A 27169-nucleotide genomic window follows, 5' to 3' on the forward strand; every position below is an offset into this window, starting at 1 on the left:
TGCAGGAAAGACTTTCCTGACCTTCCCCAGAAGCAGGACATAAAACCTGATCTGAGAGGTGCTCTCCCTAAACCTGGAGAAAAGCAGAAAACAAACTTTGCTGTTTCCCCAAGATTGCTACACTTAACTCATACTTTTTCTATCCTATCACATTTTCCCACAACTCTCTTTTAATCCAAGCATAAAAACTCAGCTTTGACTACTTCTTTGGGTCTTCATTTTCTTAAGAAGATTTCCATGTCATGTAAAAATTAATTAAATAAAGTGATAAGCTTTTCTCTTATTAGCCTGCCTTTTGTCAAAGGGGTACCAACAAAGAACTTGAAGGATGCAGAATAAATGTATTTTTTTCTCTCGTATACTTGCTTTCCTCACATTCCCAAGATCTTGTCTAATTTATCTTCAAACAATTTATTATCTCTACACTGAACACAATTTCTCATCGACAACTTTTGATGTCTAATATGTTTCATAATTCTAATAACTTAGAATCGTCTGTTTTTTTAGAATGGCAACATGGGACATGTACTGTGTTTTTAATAACACACCCAGCTGTGGCCGAGTAGCTCAGTTGGTTAGAGTGTTGTCCCAGTACACCAAGTTTGCAGGTTTGATTCCTGATCAGGAATCAAACAATCAACCAACAAATGCATAAATAAGTAAAACAACAAATTGATGTCTCTCTCTCTCTCTCTCTCTCTCTCTCTCTCTCCTTTGCTCTCTCATAAAATCAATAAATTAGGCCTGGCTGCCATGGCTAAGTGGTTGAGCATTGATCTATGAATCAGGAGGTCATAGGTTCGATTCCTGGTCAAGACACGTACCTGGGTTGTGGGCTAAACACCCAGTGTGGGGCATGCAAGAGGCAGCCAATCAATGAATCTCATCATTGATGTTTCTATCTCTCTATCCCTCTCCCTTCTTCTCTGAAATTAATATATATATATATATATATATATATATATATATATATATTTTTTTTTTTTTTTTTTAATCAATAAATTTAAAAACACACTCAGTGGGAATTGGGAAGTACCCCATAATCACACACATTTATATTTTGGTATGAAAACATGAGTTATCAACAAAGACTATAGACAACCTCATATCAAGTCTGGTCAGATTTTTCCACCACATGAGTTTTCCAAAATGTGTAAGAAAATATTTTGTTTCAGAGCTTTTTTGACTTTGGAATCATATAGATATAGGATTATGTTCTTGCATTAACAATTTGGTTCATGAAATAATTTTGCAAGAGAACCATTCTTCCATTTTATGTTTCCTTCCAAATAAATGGTGTCCTATTCGTTATTCTCCTAGCCTCTTTCCCTGTGGCCTTGTACTCAGCCATTGGGGAAGGAGGGGTGGGAGGGGGTTGTGCAGTCAGTAACCTGATTGTTAACCTTGGGACAAACAAACGTCAGGCTCCACTCGGCCCCATCCATTCTGCCTTAGGAGGGAGAAGGTTCTCTGCTTTGTTAGGACTTGACCAGCTACTCAATCTAGTCATGGTCTCTATTTCAACCTCAGAATTTATTTATATTTATTATTATTAATGTGGATGATATATATATTTTTTTTAATAAGTTTTTATTGTTCATATTATTACAAATGTTCCTTTTTTCCCCCCCACCATTGCTCTCCTCCACCAGGTTCCCACCCCACCCTCTGCCCTTTCCCCACTCCTCATTGTCCTCATCCATAGGTGCACAGTTTATGTTCAGTCTCTTCCCATGCCCCCCCTCCCCTTTTCCCCAAGAATCGTCAGTTCACTCCCCTTCCATACCTCTGATTCTATTATATTCAACAGTTACTATTGTTCATCAGATTTTTTTTTAATTTCCTTGGTTTTTAGATTCACTTGTTGATAGTTACGTATTTGTTGTTCATAATTTTTATCTTTGTTTACTTTCTCTTCTGAAAGAACCCCCTTCAGCAATTCATATAATTCTGGTTTGCTGTTGATGAACTCCTTTAGCTTTTTTTTATTAGTGAAGCTCTTTATCTGGCCTTCGATTCTGAGTGATAGCTTTGCTGGATAGATTATCTTTGGCTGTAGGTTCTTACTATTCATCACCTTGAATATTTCTTGCCATTCCCTTCTTGGCCTGCATGGTTTCTGTTGAGAAGTCAGCTGACAATCGTATAGGTGCTCCTTTGTAGGTAACTACCTTCTTTGCTCTTGCTTCTTTAATATTCTCTCTTTGTCTTTTGCTCTTGGAATTTTAATTATGATGTGTCTTGGTGTGGTCCTCTTTGGATTCCTTTTGTTTGGAGTACTGTGCGCTTCCTGGACTTGTAAGCCTAATTCTTTCACCAGGTGGGGGAAGTTTTCTGTCACTATTTCTTTCAGTATGTTTTTGATATCTTGCTCTCTCTCTTCTTCTGGGACCCCCATAATTCTGATGTTGGTTCGCTTGAAGTTGTCCCAGAGTTTTCTTACATTATCTTCAACTTTCTGGATTCTCTTGCCTTCTAGCTTCTGTGGAGGAGTGTCTTCTGGCTCTTTATGTTCCAAATCTTTGACTTGATTCTTGCGATCTTCCCTTCTGTTTTTAGGACTCTGTAAAATATTTTTTATTTCAGACAATGTATTCTTTATTTCTTGTTGATCCCTTATCATTTCTTGATGACTCCTTATTAATTCTAGTTGATCTCTTTTCATATCCTCATAGGTCTTATCCATCTTTTCTAGGAAATTCTTGAAAAACCTTATAAGCGTAGATTTGAATTCTATATCCAGACGCTTTTTGTCCTCCATTTCTTTTGTTTGTGATCTATTTTGTTGCCGCATTTCGCAGTTACAGATGGGACGGGGTTTCAGGGTGGAGCCTGCAGCTTTGGCTTCCATCAGCCCCGCCCTACGCGGGTCCTTCAGTGCTCACTGCGGGCGCCTCTGAGAGAAAGGTGCCCTCGATTTTCGCCTGCTGCCAAACAGTCTATGCTCTCCCACAATGAGCCCGGTATTGGGGTTCAGTTCAGTTGGAAGTGGAGTTGGAGGTGGCGTTCAGAGCAGTCTGGAACCCCAGTCTCTTTCCCATCAGGGCAATCCCGCGGCACAGCCAACCATCCCTTCTCTGCGCGCAGTGTGCGCGCCACCGGGACCTCCTTTCGCCGCTTCCCCGGGGTTCCGCCTTACAGCCCAGCTCCCTATGGCTGAGCCTGAGTCCCCGGGGTCTGGCCTAGAACTGGGGTTCAGAGCAGTCTGGGGTTCAGCACAGTTGGAGCTTTTATCTCCTTCCCGCTAGGGAACGCCAGCCAGGCACTCAGCCACCCCTCCTCTCTGGCTCCGTCCTCTCCACGCGTCTCCGTACCTCAGGCTTTTACAGCTCCTCCGCGCCTCCTTCTGGTTTTCTCCTTCTTGCTGTAGAATTTCCAGTCAGTCAACCTTCCTGTAGTTCTGGGCAATGTCCGTTTTATATTTTAGTTGTATTTTATTGAAATTGTTGTGTGCGGCTGCGGCTAGGTGTTCACCTGGGCGCAGCCATCTTGGATCCTCTCCTCAATGTGGATGATATTTTGGTCTTCATTTGCAACCCTTTGTTTGGTTTCTCAATTGGTTAATAACTCAGATGAGAAGAGACCTGACCCTTCAAAAATTCCTGTATGTGGTTTTTGGCTGGGAGTGTTGAAATATTAAAACCGTGGGATTTTGGTTAAGAAGGGGAGGATTTTGGTGATGCCATGACCTTTGGGAACTGGATTTGGAGGTGTGGGCAGGGCCTTCTGCTTTAGCAGTTTGTAAAGCTTTGTTTGTATTAGGCCAGGCAAGCTTTTTCAGTTGTGCATTTAACCTTGGAAATTTAACCTTAGAAGCTGGGTCAAGAGGTTTTAAGAAAACCACGAGGTATTTAACCTTGGCTCTAAGAGGTCCAGGTGGGATATCCATGTCCAGATGGGGTATTCAGGTGGGGTACTAAAAAAACATGTAGTAAATGAAACAATAGGACAAAACTTCAGAAAAAGAATTAAAAAAAAAAAAAATGGAGACAAGACCTAGCCAGTTTGACTCAGTGGATTGAACATCAACCCAAGGACTGAAGAGTCCCAGGTTTCATTCCCGTCAAGGGCACATACTTCAGTCGCAGGTTCAATCCTCCTGAACAGGTGTGTGAGAGAGATCCATGTGTCTCTTTCACATCAATGTTTCTCTCTCTGTGTCTCTCCCCCTCCCTTCCATTTTCTCTAAAAATCAATGGAAAAATATCCTCATGTGAGGATTACCAAAATAAATAAATAAATAAATAAATAAATAAATAAATAAATAAATAAAATGGAGGCAAGTAATCTATTAGATACATAGTTCAAAACTCTGGATATAAGGATGAACTTAGGGGAAGATTAGATGAACTTAGTGAGAACTTCAAAAGCATAAAAAAGGCATGGAAACCATAAAAAAGAACCAGTCAGAAGTGAAGGATACACTAATTGAAATTAAGAATAATTTACAGGGAATCAATAGTAGAGTAGATAAAGCTGAGAATAAAATCAGTGATTTAGAATATAAGAAAGGATAAAAACCCCCAATCAGAACAGAAAAAAAAAATAAGAGAACTCTCCCAAAATGAGGATAGTGTAAGGAGTCTCTGAGACAATTTCAAGCACATCAACATTTGCATCATGAGAGTACCAGAAGGAGAAGAGAGAAAGCAAAACATTGAAAACCTATTTGAAAATATAATGACAGAAAACTTCCCAGGAAACACAGAGAATCCCAAACAAGATGAACCCAAAGACACATCATAATTAAAATGCCAAAGGTTAAAGACAAAGAGAATCTTAAAAGCAGCAAAAGAAAAACAGTGAGTTACCCCTAGGGTGCTTCTATCAGACTGCCAGCTGATTTTTCAAAAGAAACTTTGCAGGCCAGAAGGGATTGGCAAGAAATATTCAAAGTGATAAAAATGAAGGACCTACAACCAAGATTATGCTTCCCAGCAAAGATGTTATTTATAACTGAAGGTTGATAAAGAACATCCAGACAAGTAAAAGCTTGAGTTCATTACTACCAAACTAGTATTACATGAAATGTTAAAGGCTCTCTTTTCCCCCTCTTCCCCCCTTAAATCCTCACCTGAGGATATTTTCCCACTGATTTTTAGAGAGAGTGGGAAAGGGAAAGACAGAGAGAAATACCAATGTGAGAGAAACAAATCAATTGGTTGTCTCCTGCTTGAGCCGGGGAGGAGCCTGCAACCAAGGTACATGCCCTTGACTGGAATGGAACCTGGGACACTTTGGTCTGCAGGCCAATGCTCTATCCACTGAGACAAACGGGTTAGGGCAAGGCTATTTTATTTTATTTTATTTTTTAAATATACTTTATTGATTTTTTACAGAAAGGAAGAAAGAGGGCTAGAGAGAGAGTTAGAAACAGTGAGAGAGAATCATCGATCAGCTGCCTCTTGCACACCCCCTACTGGGGATGCGCCTGCAACCAAGGTACATGCCCTTGACCAAAATCAAACCCAAGACCCTTCAGTCCGCAGGCTGACGCTCTATCCACTGAGACAAACGGGTTAGGGCAAGGTTCTTTTTTAAAAAGAAGGAAAAGAAGAGGAAGAAGAAAGAGGAGGAGGAGGGAGAGACGAAGAAGAAGGAGGAGGAGGAAAAGGAGAAGAAGAAGGATAAAAATCTGAACAATAAAATGGCAATACGTACATATCTGCCCAGGCAGTGTGGCTCAGTAGCTGAGCATTGACCTATGAACCAAGAGGTCATGGTTCTATTCTTGGTCAGGGCACATGCTCAAGTTATGAGCTTGATCACCAGTGTGAGGCGTGCAGGAGTCAGCTGATCAAGGATTCTCTCATCATTGAAGTTTCTATCTCTCCCTCTCCAAAATCAATAAAACTATGTTAAAAAAAAAATACATATCTATCAATGATCGAATCTAAAAAACAAAATAAGCAAACAAACAGAAGAGAAACAGACTCGTATACAGTGAACATTCTGATGGTTGCCAGAAGGGCAGGGCTTGGGGGGATGGGTGAAAAAAGGTGAAAAGATTAAGTAATACAAATTCGTAGTTACAGAAGAGTCACGGGTATATAAAGTACAGCAGGGGTGATCAGGCTGGCAAGGAAGGGACGTTAGGGGCAACCAGGACTGCAGGGGAGGACAGTTAGGGGTGACCAGGCTTGCATGGGAGGACAGTTAGGGGTAACCAGGCTAGCAGGGGAGGGTAGTTAGGAGCAATAGGGCTAACAAGGGAACAGTCAGGCATTGATCAGGCTAGCAGAGGAGTGGTTAGGGGGTGATCAGGCTGGCAGGCAGAAGCAGTTAGGGGCAATCAGGCAGGCGAGCAGTCCTGGATTGTGAGAGGAATCCCAGATTGGAGAGGGTGCAGGCTGGACTAAGGGACACCCCACTCATGTACCTGGTCTCTAGTATTCTAATAACTATGTAAGGTGTCAGATGGGTAGGAGATTTACTGGGATGATCACTTAATAAGTTATATAACATCTAGCCATTAGTTTATACACATGAAACTAATACAGTTTGCATGTCAACTTTAATTAAAAAATGATTAAAGAAAAAAGAAAGAATTCAGCAACCAGTAGGGGACAAAACATGACATTATTTTGTGAAACCAGTTTGTCAGGATGAACAGGAAATGGAAATTGGGGGCTTTGGTGGTTTTGCTCCAAGAAGATGAATAACCTGAGCCAAATAACCTCTCCAGAATGTCTGTGCCAACATGGAGAGCATAGCCTACGGGATTCTCATAGTGGGTGGCTCATTGAAAATGTAGGTTCCAGGATTCTGATTGCTTGGTTCTGATTTGTAGTCTTACCTGGGGCCCAGGCACCTGCATTTAAACATGCTCTGAAGCTGATTCTGATACAGATGGTCTTTGAGCCACACTCTGGGAAACACAGATAAAGTCAGAATTTTTAATGATTAAAAGAAAAACATGTTACAAATGCAAACACTAGCACTTCCTCCAGGTCACCAGGTCAAATTCCAGGCCCCCGCAGAGCCTGGCTTTGTGTCCCACCCACAATTTTCTACTCATCTGTGCAACCTGAGATCCTGACCTTCACCTTTTATGGAGCTCCCCAAGCCCACAAGCTGCTTAGGTGGTAAGGAAGGCCCTGTGTGAGTCCAAAAGCTATTTTCTCTCAGGCAAATAGTTCTGCTAGAACACCATGTAACTGTTTTGTGTTTTTTTCCCCATTGGGTGTTTCTCCCCCCCCCCCCCCCCCCTGAAGTGGTAGAAAATAGGGGAATGTGATAGTCCTTTTTTTGGGTTCAGAAAGCAAGAAAGCAGTTGACTGACATGTAAGCCATGAAGTTTAATTTTTGCTCAGGCACTGCAACTTACAAAAAACATTTAAAAAATACTTTCCCCACCGAAACCGGTTTCGATTCCAGTCAAGGGCATGTACCGCACCTTGGTTGCGGGCACATCCTCAGTAGGGGGTGTGCAAGAGGCAGCTGATCGATGATTCTCTCTCATCAATGTTTCTAACTCTCTCTCTATCCCTCTTTCTTCCTCTCTGTAAAAAAAAAAAAAAAAAAAAAAAAAATCAATAAAATATATATTTAAAAAAAAATACTTTTCCCAAACAGTTGAAATGTAATTACTTATGCAAACATTTGCCATGTAATAAATTAAAGTGATCAAGGGAATATCTACCATAATTGATCATAAGTGGGAGGCTACTCAAGAGGCTGCAGAACATATAAACAGCCCTTTCCCAATCCTAAGATGTGGGAGACAGACAACCAGTCCAAATGGTGCTCGGAATATGTTTACAAAGTCCATTTTTCTTTTTATCTTCCTTTTTTGGTCAAAAGTCATTTCTTTAAATTGCTATTTTGCATGTATATGTCCCCCAAAATGAATGTGTTTGAAGGTTATTTGATCAGCCTTTTCCTGTGGGAGATAAGGGTGGAGGGGAGGAAGGATGGTAAGAAAACGGGCAAATTGTGATTATTGTCAGATGTTCTGTTGGTTTAATAAATGGGCAGGACTCAGGAGGATTCAGGCAGGGATGCACATTTGTGTTATTCTGTTTTTCCTCTATCACTATTGTCAGATGTTCTGTTGGTTTTTCCTACTCTGCCCTCAGATAGTATCTCAGGAGGATAACTTGGCTTTACCTGTCCAAGTATTAGAACACTCTTATTTCCAGGAATAGGGAAACGTGACCAGTCAGCCAGACTTTTGCTCTCTCCTTCGGTTCAAAGCTTCTTATTTTTTTCCTAGCTCATGTCTAACCTCTGCTCAGACCCTGGAGTCAGGAAGAGGACTGTGGTCTGTCTGACTCCACATCCTCTGGTCAAGAGAGATGTCCTAACAGTTATCCTTTTCCAGAGTAGGAAAAACCAACAGAACATCTGACAATAGTGATAGAGGAAAAACAGAATAACACAAATGTGCATCCCTGCCTGAATCCTCCTGAGTCCTGCCCATTTATTAAACCAGATACCTTTGCAATGTGCACTGGCAGCAAAGGATAGAAACTGAATAAGGCCATTGCTGTCAACAGATAAGTCACACACAAGTAGGACAGGAGTCCTTGTTGAGATTTGTTCTCTGATTTCTCAGCCTTCCCCAGACTAAGAAGAAAGCTGGGCCCACTGACTCTTTTGCCTCAGGGAGACTTGTGTTTTAGACTAGAAAGCCAAATAAGAGGAAGACAATTTCTCCTATATTTTATGTGAAAGAATAATAATTTTAAAATATATATATTAGATATCCAGTAAAAATGTGTTTGAAGGTTAATTGATCAGCCTTTTCCTGTTTACTCAGAATTTCAGTTGAAATTGAAGGCGGAGAACAACAGCTAAGGAGTATAAGTTCTAAAGAGGGAGGTGTTGGACATGCCAACTTAGGACTTGCCACGAGTGGCCAAATGTGATCATGTGACCCTCAGCCTTTTACCTACCTTCAGCTTGTCTAAGGAAGGATAGATATTTGGTGGAGAAAATAGGCTTTCTTTGAAGAGGGTTGTCTGTTAGGAGAATGGGCTCTGCACTGCCCCTGTACCCCAAGCCAAGGGAAGGAAGCAGCCAGAGAGCCTCTAGGAGCTGGGGGTGCAGTGTCAGTAGAGGAAAGGAACAGCTCACCCAGTCCACATGTAGATGCTCACTGAGGAGTGGCAGTTCTCCTACCAGAGCCAGGAATCTGCATGTGGCCCCAAGAGTTGGAGTGTGGACATGGTGAGGACAGAGGCTGCCCTCGAAGGCCCCTGCTGGACTGATCTTCTAGGTCTCAGTGGGGATGGGAGTGAGGGAGGTAAGCCTTTACTATGTATCCCAGGAGGCCAACTGGACACCAGGGAAAGAAGCTGGCACAAGAGAGTTAACTGTGGGGTGGAGATTAGACAAAGTGCATTAGACAGAGTGGAAGTCTGGATGGGGTCATGGAGAAGTCCTTCAAAGAACCTACAAATGTTCCTCACAAGGAAAACAAGCCAGCCTTTGAGCTTTTTCAAGGAGAGCAAAGGCATTCAGTGGTCAAGAGAGATGTCCTAACAGTTGGTTTAATAATCACAATTTGCCCGTTTTCTTACCATCCTTCCTCCCCTCCACCCTTATCTCCCACAGCCGATAGAATCTTGGAGGACAGGAGAGGATGTGGAGTCAGACAGACCACAGTCCTCTTCCTGACTCCAGGGTCTGAGCAGAGGTTAGACATGAGCTAGGAAAAAAATAAGAAGCTTTGAACCGAAGGAGAGAGCAAAAGTCTGGCTGACTGGTCACATTTCCCTATTCCTGGAAATAAGAGTGTTCTAATACTTGGACAGGTAAAGCCAAGTTATCCTCCTGAGATTCCATCTGAGGGCAGAGTAGGAAAAACCAACAGAACATCTGACAATAGTGATAGAGGAAAAACAGAATAACACAAATGTGCATCCCTGCCTGAATCCTCCTGAGTCCTGCCCATTTATTAAACCAGATACCTTTGCAATGTGCACTGGCAGCAAAGGATAGAAACTGAATAAGGCCATTGCTGTCAACAGATAAGTCACACACAAGTAGGACAGGAGTCCTTGTTGAGATTTGTTCTCTGATTTCTCAGCCTTCCCCAGACTAAGAAGAAAGTTGGGCCCACTGACTCTTTTGTCTCAGGGAGACTTGTGTTTTAGACTAGAAAGCCAAATAAGAGGAAGACAATTTCTCCTATATTTTATGTGAAAGAATAATAATTTTAAAATATATATATATATATATTAGATATCTAGTAAAAAGAGGCAGAGAAAAAAAAAGCACCTTTGAGAGGGCTCCCAAATGAAAAGGGAATAAAATTCAGCTGGATCCAAGGGTAGTTGGAGCCTGTCCCTCCTTCCAGCAACACCATAATCAGGAAGACAGAGCTTAGAGGGGAAGAACGGGCCATGGTGAGAGGGTATGTCCCAGCCAGTGGGCTCCCTTCAAGAACTGCGAGGGCCTGGATAATGAGACCAGATGATGAGGCTCATAATCCTTTCTATCTGGGCTCAGTGGTACCATTTAAACTCCTTAACTTCTCCTTCATCCCTAGGAAATATTGAATTCTCCAGTAATCTGAAGATATTTCAACATGGAATCAGATATAATATTGTTTTGTTTTTTTAATTGGCATTTATCGACCATCTGAATTTGCAGTTGAAAATTCATATCCACTACACGAGAAAAGAAACAGCCAGCTGTAAGTGTCTTGATAAATGCGACAAGAGAGGCTCAAGGAAAAGTTTCCCAACAGATCACTCCACGGAGGAGACAGGATTTTGAGATAAACTTTGCAGGATTCGTAGGACTCCAAAGGTCAGCAGCGCCGGAGGGATGACTGTAAGGCATCCGGTATCAGAAAAGCATGCAGATGGAAAAGTTCAAGGGAAACTGTGTAGAGAAGCACTTACTGTAGTTATTCATAAAAGATGCTATGGAAGATCAGGGACGAGAAAGGAAATTGGGTGGGGCTTGAATTCGAGCCCGAGGATTTGTATTTATTTTGGCCACAACAGGAAAACATTGACAGTGTTTAAGGAGTGATGTGGCATGGTGAGAGCTGAGCTTTAGAAAAACTTAATCTGGCAGAGATATACAGGATGGATGGAAGGAGAAAGTGACTGAGATGGGAAACAGGAGGCTATTGCTAGAATCCAGGTGAAAGGTCACGAAGGGCGGGACAGAGTGGCAGTGACCTTGGATTGTAGGAAAGGCTGTGAAAGACATTGAGGAGTTAGATCCTCCACCTGGGTGGGTGTGAGACACGAGGGACTTTCAGGCATCACTCCCAGCTGACAGGAAATATTATAATGCTATTATAGAAGTGGGGAACAGTGGGAGAAGAGCTAGTTTACAGCTGACAAGTTCTAAACTTAAATTCGTTTAACCTGATATCTGGATTTACAACTAGGTAGATGTCAGGAGAGAGGAAGAGCCTAGAGAAGAAGAGTGAGGAGTGCCTTAATAGCACAGTTTCCTATCTCCAGGGGGAAGTCTCAGAATGATTTTGGGACAGGGAGGGTAGGGCTGGGCTGTGGCAATGAAGGCATGGAAAAATGAAGTGTGGAGCAGAAAAATATGAGGAGAGAGAGAGAGAGAGAGAGAGAGAGAGAGAGAGAGAGAGAGAGAGAGAGAGAGAGAGAGAGAGGGAGAGAGGTGTCTTGGTCCAGGTAGTGAACCTAATGGAACTGGTTAAAGAATTTTCTGGTTTACTTGGAACTTACCCTCTTTACCTCAGTGTTAGCCTGGGCCCCTATGTCTTTCCCAGCACCTTTCAGGCTTCCTGTCCCATGGATTTTCTCAGTGGGATGCATATACAGCTGGGAGGCAACTAGACTTCCTGAGTTTGGTGGACCTGGGGAGCATTTCTTTAGCTCACTGGTCTCAGTTTTCTCCCCCTACCCCCAATTGTTTTAATAATCCTGTCTAATAAAAAGGGTATATGCTAATTTACCCGCACACCATCGCAAAGATGGCGGTGCCCACAGCCACAAGATGGCAGCGCCCAGTCCCCTCAGCCCCACCAGGGCAGCAGGTGTGTGGCAAGGCCTCCAGAGTCCCTCTGTCCCCTCAGCCCCCTAGCAAACCTCGGATGGCACTGCCCAGCCGCCCAGGGCCACCTGAGGCTCAGGTCACCAGGGCTGGCTGAGGCTTGCACTGACAGCAGTGGCAGCAGCAAAGGTGTGATGGGGCATCACCTTCCCTTGATTTCAGGGTCACCTCCCTCCCCTGAAGGCTTCCGGACTGTGAGAAGGGGCAGGCAGGGATGAGGGACGTCCCCCCCACCCTCCAGTGCATGAATGTTCGTTCACTGGGCCTCTAGTAAAATGCAAATAAAAATGAAATTTGCGGTGTTTTTCTTGTAGAAAAGAAATGAGATAATGCATAACAAAGCAGCCGATAGAGTGACTAATAAGCGTTAAGCCCCCAGCAAACATTGTCCCCTCCCTGCTCTTCTGCCCTGGGCCTCTCAGTAGTAGTTGCTGGTAGAGAAGAGGGCCCCTCACGGGAGCAGCTCTGAACTGCACAGAGGGGGATGGATGGAGACCTACACCCCTACTCAGCCTGATAGAGGGCAACTCCATTCTTTCAGTTGCTGGGGCCAAACCCTGAAGTCATCACAGATGCCTCTCTCGCTCTCACATCCTACACGCATCCCCTTCGGCAAGTCCTTTTGGCTTCAGGCTTTGCCATCCAAGTGTGCCTGGAACTTGACAGCTTTCCCCACCTCCGCAACAGCCACACCCCGCCCACCAGGCTCTCTGCCCGGATTACCGCAGGAGCCTCCTACTTGCTCTCCCAGCCTCTACCCCCGCCCTCCACCCCCCTGTTTTCCACACAGCAGCTGCGATGATCCTTGTAAAATATAGATCAGATCACTCTCCTCTTCTGCTCCGAACTCTCCAGTGACACGACATCTCCCTGAGGCTCCGATCCCAATGCTGGACCACGCCTGGCCCAAACTCACTCCCTGCCTCTCTCCTGCCCCTCTGACCTGCTTACAGAGCCTGCACAGGCGTGGCTCTCGCTGTCCCCTGCCCTCTGAATGTTCTCCCAGAGATCCTGTACAGCTCCCTCAGTCTCTCTGAGCTATCTCCCAGTCTCTTAAAAACAAAGAAAAAAACTCCTCCAACCTTATTTCATCAGAAAAAGCCTCTCTCTCCTCCTTCGACAAAAGAGCAGCCGCTCCCCCCCCCCCCCTTACTTTTTTCTGTCCTGCTTTCGATCACCCTTCCCAGCATTTACCATCACCCCTTACGTGTTTACTCACCCGCTTGTTCTGCTGTTAATCTTCACCCGCGGATATGTTCCCACTGATTTCTAGAGAGTGGGAGGGAGGGCGAGAGCTAGGGGCACATCCATTGGTTGCCTCCCGCGGGTGCCTGACCAGGGCCAGGGATGAGCCTGCAACCGAGGTACATGCCCTGGAGCAGAATCGAGCCCCGGACTGGCTAGGGCTCGTTGTTTTTTCAATCTCTTCCCACTAGACCGTTAGCTCTGTGCACATTGAGTTTTATTTTCATGTCTACGTATTTCCAGTTCCTGGATGGCCATGCTGCCTCATTTCTTTTAACCAGGAAGAATATCCCTGGATAGGCCTTCTGAAAAGCCCCTCCGGGACTGCTCTCACCCCAGGTTTCCGCAAGGCATGCTGGTTCCTCGTCCTCCTGGGGCGCTTGATTAGTGTCTCCTCAGAGAGTCTGAAGTGGTTTAAGCCCACTGGCACTGGTCTCTGTTCCCCTACAGGCATCCCTGGCTGTTTGGCAGTTCACTTTGCTTTTATAAATACCTGCTCTTGCTAACTGAAAAAAAAAAAAAAAAAAATCCAAAGCAGATTTTTGCTTTTTTGAAAAAAGGAGAAAGGTGAAAATAGCGTTCAATCTTTGTTTGCAGCTTCGCTCCCCTCCTCCCGGAACCACACTCAGCATCAGGCCGCGGTGGCTCTGAGCTGTGGCTGTGAGCTCCTGGGCTCTGTCTCGGCTTATGTTGTGCAGCTGTTAGCCAGATGTGCCCCATGGTGTCAGGAAAGCCTCAGGTGTCAGGAAGAGCTCGGGAGGGTCTTAAGCTGGACATACTTAAGCATATCTGGGACAATTTGGTAGGCTATAGTTTGGGTCTTGGAACACTTACAAATATTTCATATAAATTTACTAGTGATTGCTTTTCCGCGTTTTGCCATTTCGGGTTATGAAAAGTTTCATAGGAATGCTCTATTTTCGGAAAGCGAGGGCAACCTGTGGCTGTTTCTGTCATCTTTAGATTTTATTGGTCTGTTGACTCTTTTCGTGACTGTCTCGCCATTGGCATGTGAGCCCCCTGAGGGCGGGAGCTGGTGGCCTTCCCTCGGAGCAGGCAGCTCTGACCCAGCGCCTGCACGCAGAAACGGAGTCACGGCCGTTGGTGGGATGGTGAGTGCACACGTGTGCATGTAGTGGGAGCGGGAAGAGTGTGTTTCCGTCAAAAGAAAGTCTGCTGTACTTGCTTCCAGCTTTGGAAGAGGTGGCATTGTTCTCATTGAGGAAGAAGAGACTTGATCTGCTCCCTTCCCAGTTAAGGAGATTGGTGTGACAGAGAGTTTGATGTCATTCAGAGAGACCAATTTCTCAGCTTCGGTGGGTGCTCTGTGCTGCGGAGGGCAGATATCCCGAGAGAATGGCCTCTTGTTAGAGGAGCACCTTCGTGTGGTAAGGATTTACCAAGGGAAGCTTTCATGAGTCCAGATCACAAAAGTAAAGTGGAGAATAAGACTGTTCTGCGTGAAAATGCATAGTGTATTAGCTGGCTAGGGCTGCCATAACATAGTAACACAGACCTGGTGGCTTATACAACAGGTATTTCTTTTCTCAAAGTTTGGGAGGTAAGGAGCCTATGGTCGAGGTGTTGGCTTCTTTCTTTGGCTGGTAGTTTGCCACCTTCTCCCTCTGCCTTCCCATGGTTTGTTCTTCCTTCCTTCCTTTCTTTCTTTCTTTCTTTCTTTCGTTCTTTCTTTCTTTCTTTCTTTCTTTCTTTCTTTCTTTCTTTCTTTCAAATGTATTTTATTGATTTCTTACAGAGAGGAAGGAGAGGGACAGAGAATCAGAAACATTGATGAGAGAGAAACACTGATTGGCTGCCTCCTGCACACCCCCCACGGGGGACGTGCCGGCAACCCAGGTACATGCCCTTGACCGGAATCGAACCTGGGACCCTTCAGTCCACAGGCCAACGCTCCATCCACTGAGCCAAACTGGTCTTGGCCCCATGGTTGTTTCTTTACCTGTGTCAGTGGCCTAATCTGCTCTTCTTATACAGATGCCATTAATACTGGATTGGTGCCGGGACCGGTTTGGCTCAATGGATAGAGCGTCGGCTTGGGGACTGAAGGGCCCCGGGTTCGATTCCGGTCAAGGGCATGTACCTTGGTTGCGGGCATATCCCCAGTAGAGGGTGTGCAAGAGGCAGGTGATCGATGACTCTCTCATTGATGTTTCTAACTCTCTAGCTCTCTCCCTTCCTCTCTGTACAAAAATCAATAAAATATATTTTAAAAAATAAAAATAAAATAATACTGGATTGGTGTCCACTTTAATGACCTTGTTTTAACTTAATTGCCTCTTGAAAGACTATCTTCTCCTGTGACTGGCTTATTTCACTTAGCACGATGTCCTGGACTTGGTTGTTGCATGCTGTATGATTTCCTTCTTTTTAAGGCTGAATAGCTCCATGGCATGTGTACAAACACTACTTTTGCTTTATCCATTCAGTTAGATTCCTTCTATATGTTTGCTGTTATGAATAGTGCTCTAATGAACATGGGGGTGCAGATATCTCTAGGAGATCCTGATACCAATTCTCTTGGATATGGACTCAGAAGTGGGACTGCTGGATCCTCGGGCAGTTCTACTTTTAATTTGTTTGAGGAACCTCCATTATGTTTTCCATAACTGTTGTACTGCTTGCATTCCCATCAATAACATAAAAGGCTTTCAATTTCTCCACATCCTTAACGGTTGTTTGTTGTCTTTTTTAAAAAAATAATAGCTATCCTAACAGGTGTGAGGTGATATCTCATTTTGATTCCACTTATATAAAGTATCTAAAATGGACTTATAGAGTAGAATGGTCATTATAGGGGTTGGGGGAGGGTAATAGTTTGGAGTTGTTCAATGGATATAAACTTTTGGTTATAAAGATAAATAACTTATAACAATCTGCTATATAATATAGTACCTATAATTAAAAATACTCTGATATGCATCGAAAACTTTGTTAAGAAGGTAGATCTCAAGTTACATGTCCTCATCACAGATACCCACATGTACACACACAAAAGGAGGGGAGCAGGAGGAAGGTTTTGGAGGTGATCAATTTTTAAAATATATATTTTATTGATTTTTTATAAAGAAGATGAGAGAGGGATAGAGAGTTAGAAATATCGATGAGAGAGAAACATCGATCAGCTGCCTCTTGCACACCCCCTACTGGGTATGTGCCTGCAACCAAGGTACATGCCCTTGACCGAAATCAAACCTGGGACCTTTCAGTCCGCAGGCCGACGCTCTATCCACTGAGCTAAACCGGTTTCGGCTGCTTATTATCTTAATTGTGGTGATAGTTTCATGTGTGCAAACCTATCAAATATGTATATATGTGTGGATTTTTGTATATCAATTACACTTCAATAAAACTTTTAAAAAAGAGCCTCTCTTCAAATACAGTCATTCAAAGGTACTAAGAAGTTGGGACTTCAACATAACAGTTTGGGGAGGGAGACATTCAACCCATAGCAAACAGGTATCAGATCGAGGTTGGGAAGATGAGAATAGGAGACAGAGGAGGGAAGATGGAAGCCCCACCTCATGGAGGGGACCAGGGATCCTGTGAAAGGGGCAGACAGTGTGGTAGAGCCTGCTAGGTATCTGCTCTCCTTCCAGAGGAATAGTGTTGGGCTGGGAGTGTGGCCTCCACGCTAGAAGCTACATGTTCAGAGACTATGGAATGTGAGTGAAAGTGATGTATGAAATGTAGGTACTTAGGAAATTCTGACCCTCCTACAAAGGCGAGTCTGTGGTTTCCCTGTCTTTGGATGTAATTGGAGACAAAGAAATGCGCACTTGGAGAAGTCTGGAACCTCAAGACTTCCTGCAGGCTCAGGATCAACCATCCCACATAGAAAAAGAAAAGAAAGAAGAAAAAAAAATCTGATTACCTGCATTTCCACTCTGTTTTCTGTGAATGGTAGCACCTCCTTGTCTGCAGCCCAGCTATGACTGAAGTCAAGGATCAGGCCCCAGGGAGAAGCAGGGAAACAAATGCAAGAAGCATGGGCCTCTGCACCACCATGTGGAGACATCCCACCAATCTGACTACTCCCTTCAAGGCTTATGTGTCCTCATTGTTAGTTCCTGTATTTGGGGGATTGTCCTGACAGTACCCTAACTAATGCAGACAGCAAAATATATTTCTAGTCCTCATGATTAAGGGGTGTGTTGGTGTTTTAAAAACAAACAAAAAAACATCCTTGTTATGAAAACTTTATAACTTAAAAATAGGAAAATGTATAATTAACCCATTGTAATCATCTAGTTTTAGACTTTACTTTTTACCACATTTATTTCATTTGTTTTTTAAGAGGTTTCAAGAAGAGGCATATTTTATTTTAAATTACCTGCAAAACTGTTCAGCATTGTAAAACTATTGATTGTTTCAAAGTTCACTAAATGTCTGCTATATGTGAACTTCCTCACATGTATTGGTAAAAAAAATCTCTTGTAAGGTGATAGTGCATGAAGAGAAGAGAAAAGGAGAGGAGAGGAGAGGAGAGGAGAGGAAGGGAGAGGAAGGGAGAGAATGGGAGGGTACTGGAGGGGAAAAAGGGAGGAGAGGGCAGGGTAGGGAGAAGAACCATAAGAAGTGAATGTTAGCTGGATTGAAACTTTAGTGGAACCAAAACTTTGAGCAAAGAGTGAGCACAGCCATGGAAGCAGCTTGGGTTTGCAGAAATCTTGGGAAAGGCACTGACCTCTCCACAGAATGTAGAATAGGGACTCAGCTGGTTTAATTTAAACACACACACACACACACACACACACACACACACACACACACACACACACATATATATATATATATATATATATATATATATATATATATATATATATGCTTACTATGCAAAGTGTCCCCTCAGGAGTTTGACTGACCGGGAGTTTGATCACTTGCTATGACATGCACTGACCACCTGGGGGTGGCGCGGAACAAAGGAAGGCCCCCGCTAGCAGCCAGCAGCCGCCAGGGACCCAGCCTGTGTACAAATTTTGTGCTCTTGGCATCTAGTTAAATATATAAGCAACTACATAGACAAGAGGACTTAAGAACTTCAAAATGACAGCCTACTTGTGTTTAGTACATACGTGCATAAAGCGATGATGGAATAATGGACCTAGTACTGTACTACTGGGTATAATGCCAATTTTGGTATTTAAACCCCAGAGGGCCGCCCTAGACTCATGGTTGGCAAACTGCGGCTCACAATCCACATGCAGCTCTTTGGCCCCTTGAATGTGGCTCTTCCACAAAATGCCATGACCTGGGCGAGTCTATTTTGAAGAATTGGCATTAGAAAAAGTTTTAAAAATTTGGCTCTCAAAAGAAATTTCAATAGTTGTACTGTTGATATTTGGCTCTGTTGACTAATGAGTTTGCCAACCACTGCCCTAGACCATTAGGAAAGCAAAATCAATGGGGCATACCTGTCTGACTCCTCTCAATATTCTGACTCTTCAGCTAGAATTTTAACTGGGGGCCTTCACCTGGGCCTGTACTGAACTTCATTTGGCTTTGGCTTTGCAATTACTGACTCAGTTTCAGTCTTCACCTCCTCCCAACTGTGAAGGGGATGCTATTTGAGAGGCTGATTTTCCACCTGCATGAGGTGCTTTATTTGGCCATTCTTCTCCCAGAAAGGGGTAACCAAATCCAGGGTGAGCTCTGAGGAGCAATCCCACCAGACCAAGAGCATGTTTATTTCTTGATCCCTTACCAAACCAAAAGTGTGCATCATGTTTCCTGATACAAAAAGTCAGGATGAAATATCCAAATGTACGTACCATGTGCCTGAGAGGCAGGTGGAGGCCTGAGAAGATAGGTGCTGGTTTTCAAGTATTTTCTTCATGATTTTTAGGCTTTCCTATTGAGGTACAAATCCACATTCAGATGTTCTGTTATGTATAATTTTGAAATAATAAACATATTTCCTCCTCCAGAAACTCTAGTTTCCAAGAGAGCACTCCATCTACACATGAATCTCAAAGTGGGCACCAAGGCTGGTGATATAGTTTCCCAATAAATGGCCCTAATTAAATTAATGGAGAAACCCAGATATTTAGGTGGTTATTGTCTTGTCACAGTACCCATGAGTTGGATTGGGAGACTGTATAAAAATAGAAGAATAATTTTAGTTTGCCATTTGTGGCAGGAGATTTCTCAAATTTGGTTATTCAAATCTCACTTCTATTTTAGGCAGTCTGTAGATTCTGCGTAGAGGATCAGATTGCACAGATGAAATTCTTGGCAGAATCTTTGGAGAAAAGACCCTTCTAGGATTATCTGATTTTGCAGAGGTCTGTGTCTCATTGTTCCTGACCAGTGATTTTCAACTGGTGGGTTGTAAGAATTTTCAAAACATGCAATATCTGGCTATTTGGTCAGGGGCATGGACCTCTTTTCCCTGAGATTGTCAAATTAGCAACAACAACAAAATGACAGCAGCCAACACAACAATAGCTGTCTGGTGTGAATGAATCAAAATGATACCTATATATTTTTTTTTATCAGATTAGCAAAAAATATATTTTTTGGTGTGCCACAGATTTTTGAAAGATGAAACAGAGGGGGGCCGGAGACCGGGATCAGGATACAGGCTTTATTGAAGAGAAGAGTACCACTGCTGGCTGCTTCCAGAGAGAGAGAGGAAGAGAGCAAGGGCCAGGGTACAAGCACCTTTAAGGGGATGAAAAAGGGGATGGGGCTTGGGGCATTCAGCACACGCTGATTGGTGGTTTCATGTAAGGCATATGATTAAGGACCTAGGGACTTAAAAATCGGGGGCTTAGGGTATTTGGCAGGTGTTGATTGGTAGTTCAGTGCTCAGAAATGTCAGGTTGCAGGTGGAGTTTATGTCTGTCCATCAGTTGGAAGAAGGGAGGATCTATCAATTTTCAGTAGTTTGTTTGCCATGAGATGTAAAAGGTTGAAAAATCACTGTTCTTGGAAGACTGATAGTGATGTAACTAATTCCCACTTTTAGAAATACAAATGAATTTTGCCTAATGAAGGTGGATCAATTTGCACTCTTTGGAAGAGACCAGTTTTGCAGCGGTTGATAAACTCAGTTTCTAATTGCTGATACCTATGTATGTGTTTTTCCTTTGGATTATTTATTTGTTTGTTTATTTATTTATTTATTTATAGAGGAAAGGAGAGAAACACAATGACAGAGAAACATACCTCTTGCATGCTCTCTACTGAGGATTGAGCCCCAAATTCCAGCTCTGACCCAGTAATCAAACCAGTTACCTTTGGTGCATGGGACAATGCTCAACCAACTGAGCCACACAGACAAGGGTGAAAGTTACAATTTTTTAAAAAATCACCTTTTAGCACCCTGGTTCTCTAGCAACTTAGTTCATCCCCCTCCCCACCCAAAAAAAAAAAAAAAAAATAGGGCTGGGCAACTAAGCATTTACCCAGAAGAGGCTAGTGAATGAGCTACTTGTAAGGGCAAGATAATGTCTACCCTCCTTCTTGGCTCCAGATTTGGGTTTATTTCAGTAGAGTTATAAAAAACACTATGTTTGCACAGCCAAATCTGAGGACTGCTGTGATTCTCTCTCTTTTCAATCCTACACTTTAACTAGTTCACTTACATAACAAAGAAAATGGTAATAACAGATGTTGTGATGGCCTTAGAGAATCAGCACAGAAAAACAAATACCATTGGATCTCTCCCTCTTTCCCCAGCAATTATCTCGCCACCGGTTCCCACCGTTCACTTCATTCTCCCAGGCTGCCTTCTCCACAGGTTTTGACTTACCAGCTCCAGCATCTCAATATCTCTTACTCATATCTTTTATGGAAAAAAACAAGAGCACAAGAGCACCATTACCATAAGTTTTTTTTTGTTTTTTGTTTTGTTTTGTTTTCTTTTTCAAAACTGTAGGCATGAGGAGTGTTCTGACTTGGGAAGGAGGGTGGAATTTTTTATAGTGCTTCAGCAGGCAGGGTCAGATGAAGTTCAGCTAGTTTCAAGAATATTTGTTCAAAGACGGTTCTTAGGAAAAGGAGGAATTATTCTCACTAATTAGCAGCCATTATTTGGACAATTTGGATTGACCAAGAGAAATGGGAGGAAGCATGAAGGGCTGAGGTCACATGCAAATGAGGATGCAAAGCTAAGTGGACAACAGAAACTTCTCAGTCATCAAACCATAGACACCCTTTTCTCACTTGCAGTTGGCTACATCCTAGGAAAGTCTTGTTATTGATTTGAGTTGGAACATATGCCAATCTCTGAACCACTTACTGTGGTCAAGGAAGAGGGTTAAAAACAAAGAGGCTGCTCTCAAGCCAACCCAAAGGTTAGAGCAGGAGGAGGAGCAGCTCTTGAAAGGGAGTAGCCTAAACCTAGCCCCTGATAGTGTCACAGTGAGCAGGGCAGCCCCACCCTTTCTCTCCATTTGTGTCCATGACACCCTCCTTTTCCTCCTTCCCGGTGAACCGCTCAACTTTGCCTCTAGGGGACACTGCTTAGGGAGGGCCACACAGAGGACGTTTTGCCTAGTGATTGGGAAGAGCAAACCCAGCCGCAGAGGTGAAAGCTTCTTCCGGAGCAACCCCAAATAGAACTGCTGGAAGGCTGTGTCATTAAAGACAGAAACAGACTCAGCCCTGCTGCCCAGACTTCCTCTTCTGACATCCTTGGAACTTTTAAAATGATCACCACAGTCGCTTAGGGAAGATAAACAAGTTCGGTTTTAATATACATCTGAATAGTGGCTGTGCTCTGTGCCTCTTCTTTCCTTTCTCTTACCTGTTTTTGGCAGCAAAACCCCTTTCAAGTGTCCAATGCCCATTACCGCTTCTTTTCCTATAAAAATAAAGATCTTTCCAGTGAAAAAAGTAAGTTACCAGTGAAAAAATGAAGATTGAGAGAAAGAAAATATCTACCCTTAACATTTATATTTTGCTAGAAGAACAAGTTGGTTACATATTATAGACTTTAAAGAATAAAAATCCCCAGAATTTGAATCCTGACTTCTCACTTACTTGCTCCATGACCTTGGGCCAACACTCAACCTCAATGTCTCAGTTCTCTTCATTTCGAAAATGAAGAATAGTACCTACCTCAAAATGTTAGAGGATTATGTATGTGAAGAACATACCATTGTATCTAAAATATATTAAAATTCAATACTTATTGGTTTTTGATGATGGTGATGATTCTGAAGGTATCAAAACCTTCTTATCTATATGTTCTAACACACCCCCATTAATATTTTAAAAGTAGAATTTCAGAATTAGAATGGAACTGACAAATAACATCAGCCAGCGGTCAAGCCTCTCTCTCTAAAGAAACCTCAGTTACTATAGGGCCAAGATGGGGGAGAACGAGATGGAGCTGAAGAAGGAAGTAAGTGAGCCAGGGAGCCAGGGACAAAGGAATCTTTGTTTTGGAGAGATGGGTCCAGGCTTTCTGTGTGTGTGTGTGTGTGTGTGTGTGTGTGTGTCCATGTGTATATTCATTGGGTGTGATGATTAAACAGTATGTAACATCAAGAAATTATCAACATTGACACTGATTATAGGTGCTGGCGAATAAGCAGTGTAGAAAGGGAAAATAAAATATGGCTTAGCTGTGGAAAAAGTAATACTAATTACAGTCATTTACATGAGCCCTTACCAGTTATGCTGAATTACCATGCAGCACGATCATAATCATGTGTATCATTAAATATGTGCCCAGTTAACGTTCACGTAAGATGTCTTGATTAGTCACCATCTCTGCTCCACTTAGAAAGTTGCTCAGGGACATGTTGCCAAAAGTCTCTGCTACTTCAGGTGCTATTGAGAGGGACCTGATGCCCTGGAGTTCCAAAAAAGACTGCAGGTTGTACTGACAGTTCATCTAGTTTGAGAAAACAGTCCTCTCAATCACATTGCAATGCAGGGGAAGGATCTGCATGAAGGTCTTTCCCCTTTTCTTTTCCACCAGAAGGTCTTCAGAGAAGCCCAAGGAACTTACCTCCCACAGCTGAGGACACACACACACACACACACACACACACACAAGAGACAGTAATAGATACAAAGAGAAACAGAGAAGGACATCAACATCAAGAGACAAAAAGAGTCAGAGAGAGACAGATTCAGAGAGGCAGACGGAGGTGGAGACAGAGGCAAGTAGACAGAGATGATATAAAAAGTGGGGTAAAGACAAAGACAGAGCCAGTTCTGTAAGAAGAGTATATTCACCATATGATTCCACTTACATGTAGAATCTAATGAACAAAATAAATTGATTAACAAAATAGAAACAGAGGCATGGATGCAGGGAACAGACTGACAGCTGTCGGAGGAGAGAGAGGGACTGGATGAAAACAAGGTGAAGGGATTAACCAAAGGTCATATATGCATAACACATCCACACAGACAACAGTGTGCTGATGGCCAGAGAGAGAGGAGCTGGGGCTTAATGGAGGCAGGCAAAGGGTGGGAAAATGGGGACATCTGTAATAGGGTCAACAATAAAAAAATAAAGTTAAAAACAAAAAGGAGAATATATTCAGAGGCCTTTACTGGTTGTTTTTCTTGGAAACATCAGGAGACAAATGTATTTCCCACAAGCAGACACAGCCAATTGTAGGGTCTCTCATTGTCTTAGATGATAAGGACATAGGAAGAGGAGATAAAAAGAAAATAAAAAGAAAAGGGGAGGTAAGGATAAGAAAGGGAGATGGAGCAACAGGAGAGATGGAGAAAAACAGGCAGAGGAATCAGGGAAAGAGAAGAGGGATGTGAGGGGGTGAGTGAGTCTGCTGGATGCTTGGCCAGTGCCCATCTAGTGAAAGGTTGTGGTGACAGAGAAGCATGGGACACACGCTCATGTTTTCTTTTTGTTGTGATAAAAGTTCCAAGTCCTTAATGATTATTTCCTGGGTACCTACCCATGTCTCTTGAGCCAGGCTGAGTTTTTACCTGTACTCACTCATTTAGTCCACAATATGACACTTTCTGGCAGATACTATCATGATGCCCATATTATGGAAAAGACACGCAACTGGACCAAAGTCATCCAGGTAGTAAGTGAGACTCAAATCCTGATATTTGGCTCCAGATCCTGTGTTCTAAACCATAACATACCACCAACAAAGCCAGGTATGTAATACATAATAATTAAGGGATCCATGATTTAAAAGCACGCTTGCTAATTATAATTTATTTCAAGTTAACATAATATGCAAGTCCATAAACCTTCCCAGAGTATAACATTTTCATTTCCTCCAAGACTGTAACACCTGTCAGATCTGTGAGAGAAGCAGGGCGGAGCTGTGGTGTGTGGCTGACAGAGGACAGAAGCCTTGAGGGGTGGGTGGCCTTATGACTGCCAACAGGGGGATGAGCAGGTTCCAGTGCCCCTACCCCATGGGTCCCCCTTGCTGCAGTGAGTCTGGGTTCTGCTACCTTTCTGTTGAGAGACCTTAAAGGGACTGGGATTTGGTTCCTCAGTGACTCCAATTTCTCCCGTGGAAACTCATGAAAAATACCTTAATCAGTTTTCTAATCCTATATAATAAAAGGCTAATATGCAAATCGACTGAAAGGCAGAATGACTGGTTGCTATGATGTGCACTGACCACCAGGGGGCAAATGGTCAATGCAGGAGCTGCTCCCTGCTGGTCAGTGTGCTCCCACAGGGGTGGTGCCACTCAGCCAGAAGCCTCTCCCACCTCTGTGGCAGCGCTAAGGATGTCCGACTGATGGCTTAGGCCCGGGAGCAGGCCTAAGCCATCAGTCAGACATCCCTCAAGGGCTCCTGGACTGCAAGAGGGTGCAGGCCAGGCTGAGGGACCGCCCCTGCCCCCCGCCAAGTTCACAAATTTCATGCGTCAGGCCTCTAGTCTGTTAATAAATAATGATAATTTAGAAAATAAATCATTTGGTTATCATCCTTGGAGATTAATTCAGCTAAGTTTTTCATAAATCTTCAGCATTTATGGTCCTGTGTCCTTGGTAGGCTGTAGGACAGAGATGCTGATTATGAATGCCCCTAATACGGGCTGACTCTCACTGGATTGCACAGAACCCCCTCAGGGAACTCACTGGGAAGGCAGATGATAGTCAGGGTCATTTTTACTCTCAGGACTGAAAGCCTGAGTGCTGAACTGTAAATCTAAAAGAGCTGACAAGAGATACCCTGTTTCCCTGAAAATAAGACAGTGTGTTATATTAATTTTTGCTCCCAAAGATGCGCTAGGTCTTATTTTCAGGGGATGTCTTATTTTTCCATGAAGAAGAATATGGTACACATTTATTGTTAAATGAAAATAAAGGAAATTTATTACCTGTATACGGCACAGTAGTACGGTAGTTATCAACACAAACTAGACAAACTGTGAATCCTACAGTATCAAGAATTTAATCATTTATTCAATGACAATCATGTCACCATCTTCTGGAACATCATCATAACAATCCAATTCCTGAATTTTCTGGTGAATTTCTTGTGACTCCATCTCTCATGTTTAGCAATAGCACTGTCTTTAAATGAGTACTTCTTGTCAAGGTAGCCTGCTCACAGTGCATTTGCAATGCAACTGTCAGTGATTTTCTCCCATGAATTCTTCACCCAAGTCACAACTTCTTGCAGTTTAGGTTTCACAGAGTTTCCATGCTGATTTCTATCCAATCTATTTTCAATCTAGTCATTAATTTCCATGCACAAATTGTCGTTGAATGGCTTGTTTATTGCAATATCAAGAGTCTGGAGATAGGCCATCATTCCTGCGGGAATCATTATCTGATCTATTTTTCTTTCATGAAGAAATGTCTTCACGAAATGTCTTTAGCGCGGTGAGTGCTGGCTGCATCCCAGACTAGCAGACCTCTTTGGCTCCCTTGCATAACAAGCAGCAGCATTATAATGACCCACTTCCTTATAACTGCTTGTGTGGCCCAGGCTTTTTCAGTTTCAAGAATAAAAACGCCCAAAACACGTTCAATCTTTTCCTTCTTGCCCTTAGAAATGATTAAAGGTGGGATTTTAGTGCCATCCAGATGAATTGCCAAAATACTGGAAACACATGCACTTTTGTAAGCAGTGGAGGGAATGTACACTAAGGAGGCACCCTGCTGTTCAATTGTTGTTTGAGATGATTGGCCCATAAACACTGCAGTTTCATCCATAGCAATCATGTTGGAAAGATTATATTTAGAGAAGTCAGCATAATCAATAAAGGTCTTGAATGCAAGTGCTTGCTTAATAACTTGAGTATCTTCCAACCTAAACAATGTTGTACCGGTAGATCTTCTTAAAGATAGTTCACTTCACTGAAGGAAATTATCCAGCCAGTGTTGTGATGCTTTGAAGTCTTCGGGGGCTATGTCAAACTATGGTGCCATTGCAAGGGCAAATTCTTGAATCTGAGCCCTATTCACAACCAAAGCCTTTGCTCTCCTGTCAACAACCCATTCACATATCAGGTCTTTCAGCTAGGAAAATAATGGTTGCCAACCTGATCCACACTTGCGCTTTTTAGCATTACCCTTGTCCACTTGTTCAATGAGGTTACCATACTCTGCTTGCCATTTTCGGACCAATCGGATACTCAACATCTTCTCTTTGCAGAAAGCAGTAAGATTTTGGCCCAAAGAGTCTTCCATGATTCCTTTCTTATACTCCATGGAGTACTGTATTTTCCGGTGTATAAGACGACCCCCTAATTTTACAGTTAAAACATAGGTTTAGGCCTATATTCGCTGTATAAGACTACCCCCCACTTCAAAGAAAAGACTTACTTTGCCATCAAGATCTGCAGGTAATTTTTGTGCAATTTTGGTCTTTTGCCCCCTATTTTCGGTTGACTTTTTTTCATTTAAAAAGTCGTCTTATATGCCTGAAAATAAGGTAGCTTTTTCTTTTTGCGCTCATTTCTAGGGGTAAAAAAAAGGAATTGGGGTATCAAGGTGG

The 27169-nt window shown here is 43.0% G+C and overlaps 1 non-coding gene across 1 annotated transcript; it reads left to right on the forward strand.

Moving 5' to 3' along the window:
• The first annotated feature begins 16968 nt into the window (after positions 1-16968).
• On the forward strand, positions 16969-17095 carry LOC118731074. The gene has a single exon (XR_004991773.1). It is a non-coding gene; the product is annotated as a small nucleolar RNA SNORA38 (small nucleolar RNA).
• Positions 17096-27169: the final 10074 nt, after the last annotated feature.

This window comes from Pipistrellus kuhlii, unplaced genomic scaffold (assembly GCF_014108245.1).
Source record: "Pipistrellus kuhlii isolate mPipKuh1 unplaced genomic scaffold, mPipKuh1.p scaffold_m20_p_3, whole genome shotgun sequence".
NCBI lineage: Eukaryota > Metazoa > Chordata > Mammalia > Chiroptera > Vespertilionidae > Pipistrellus > Pipistrellus kuhlii.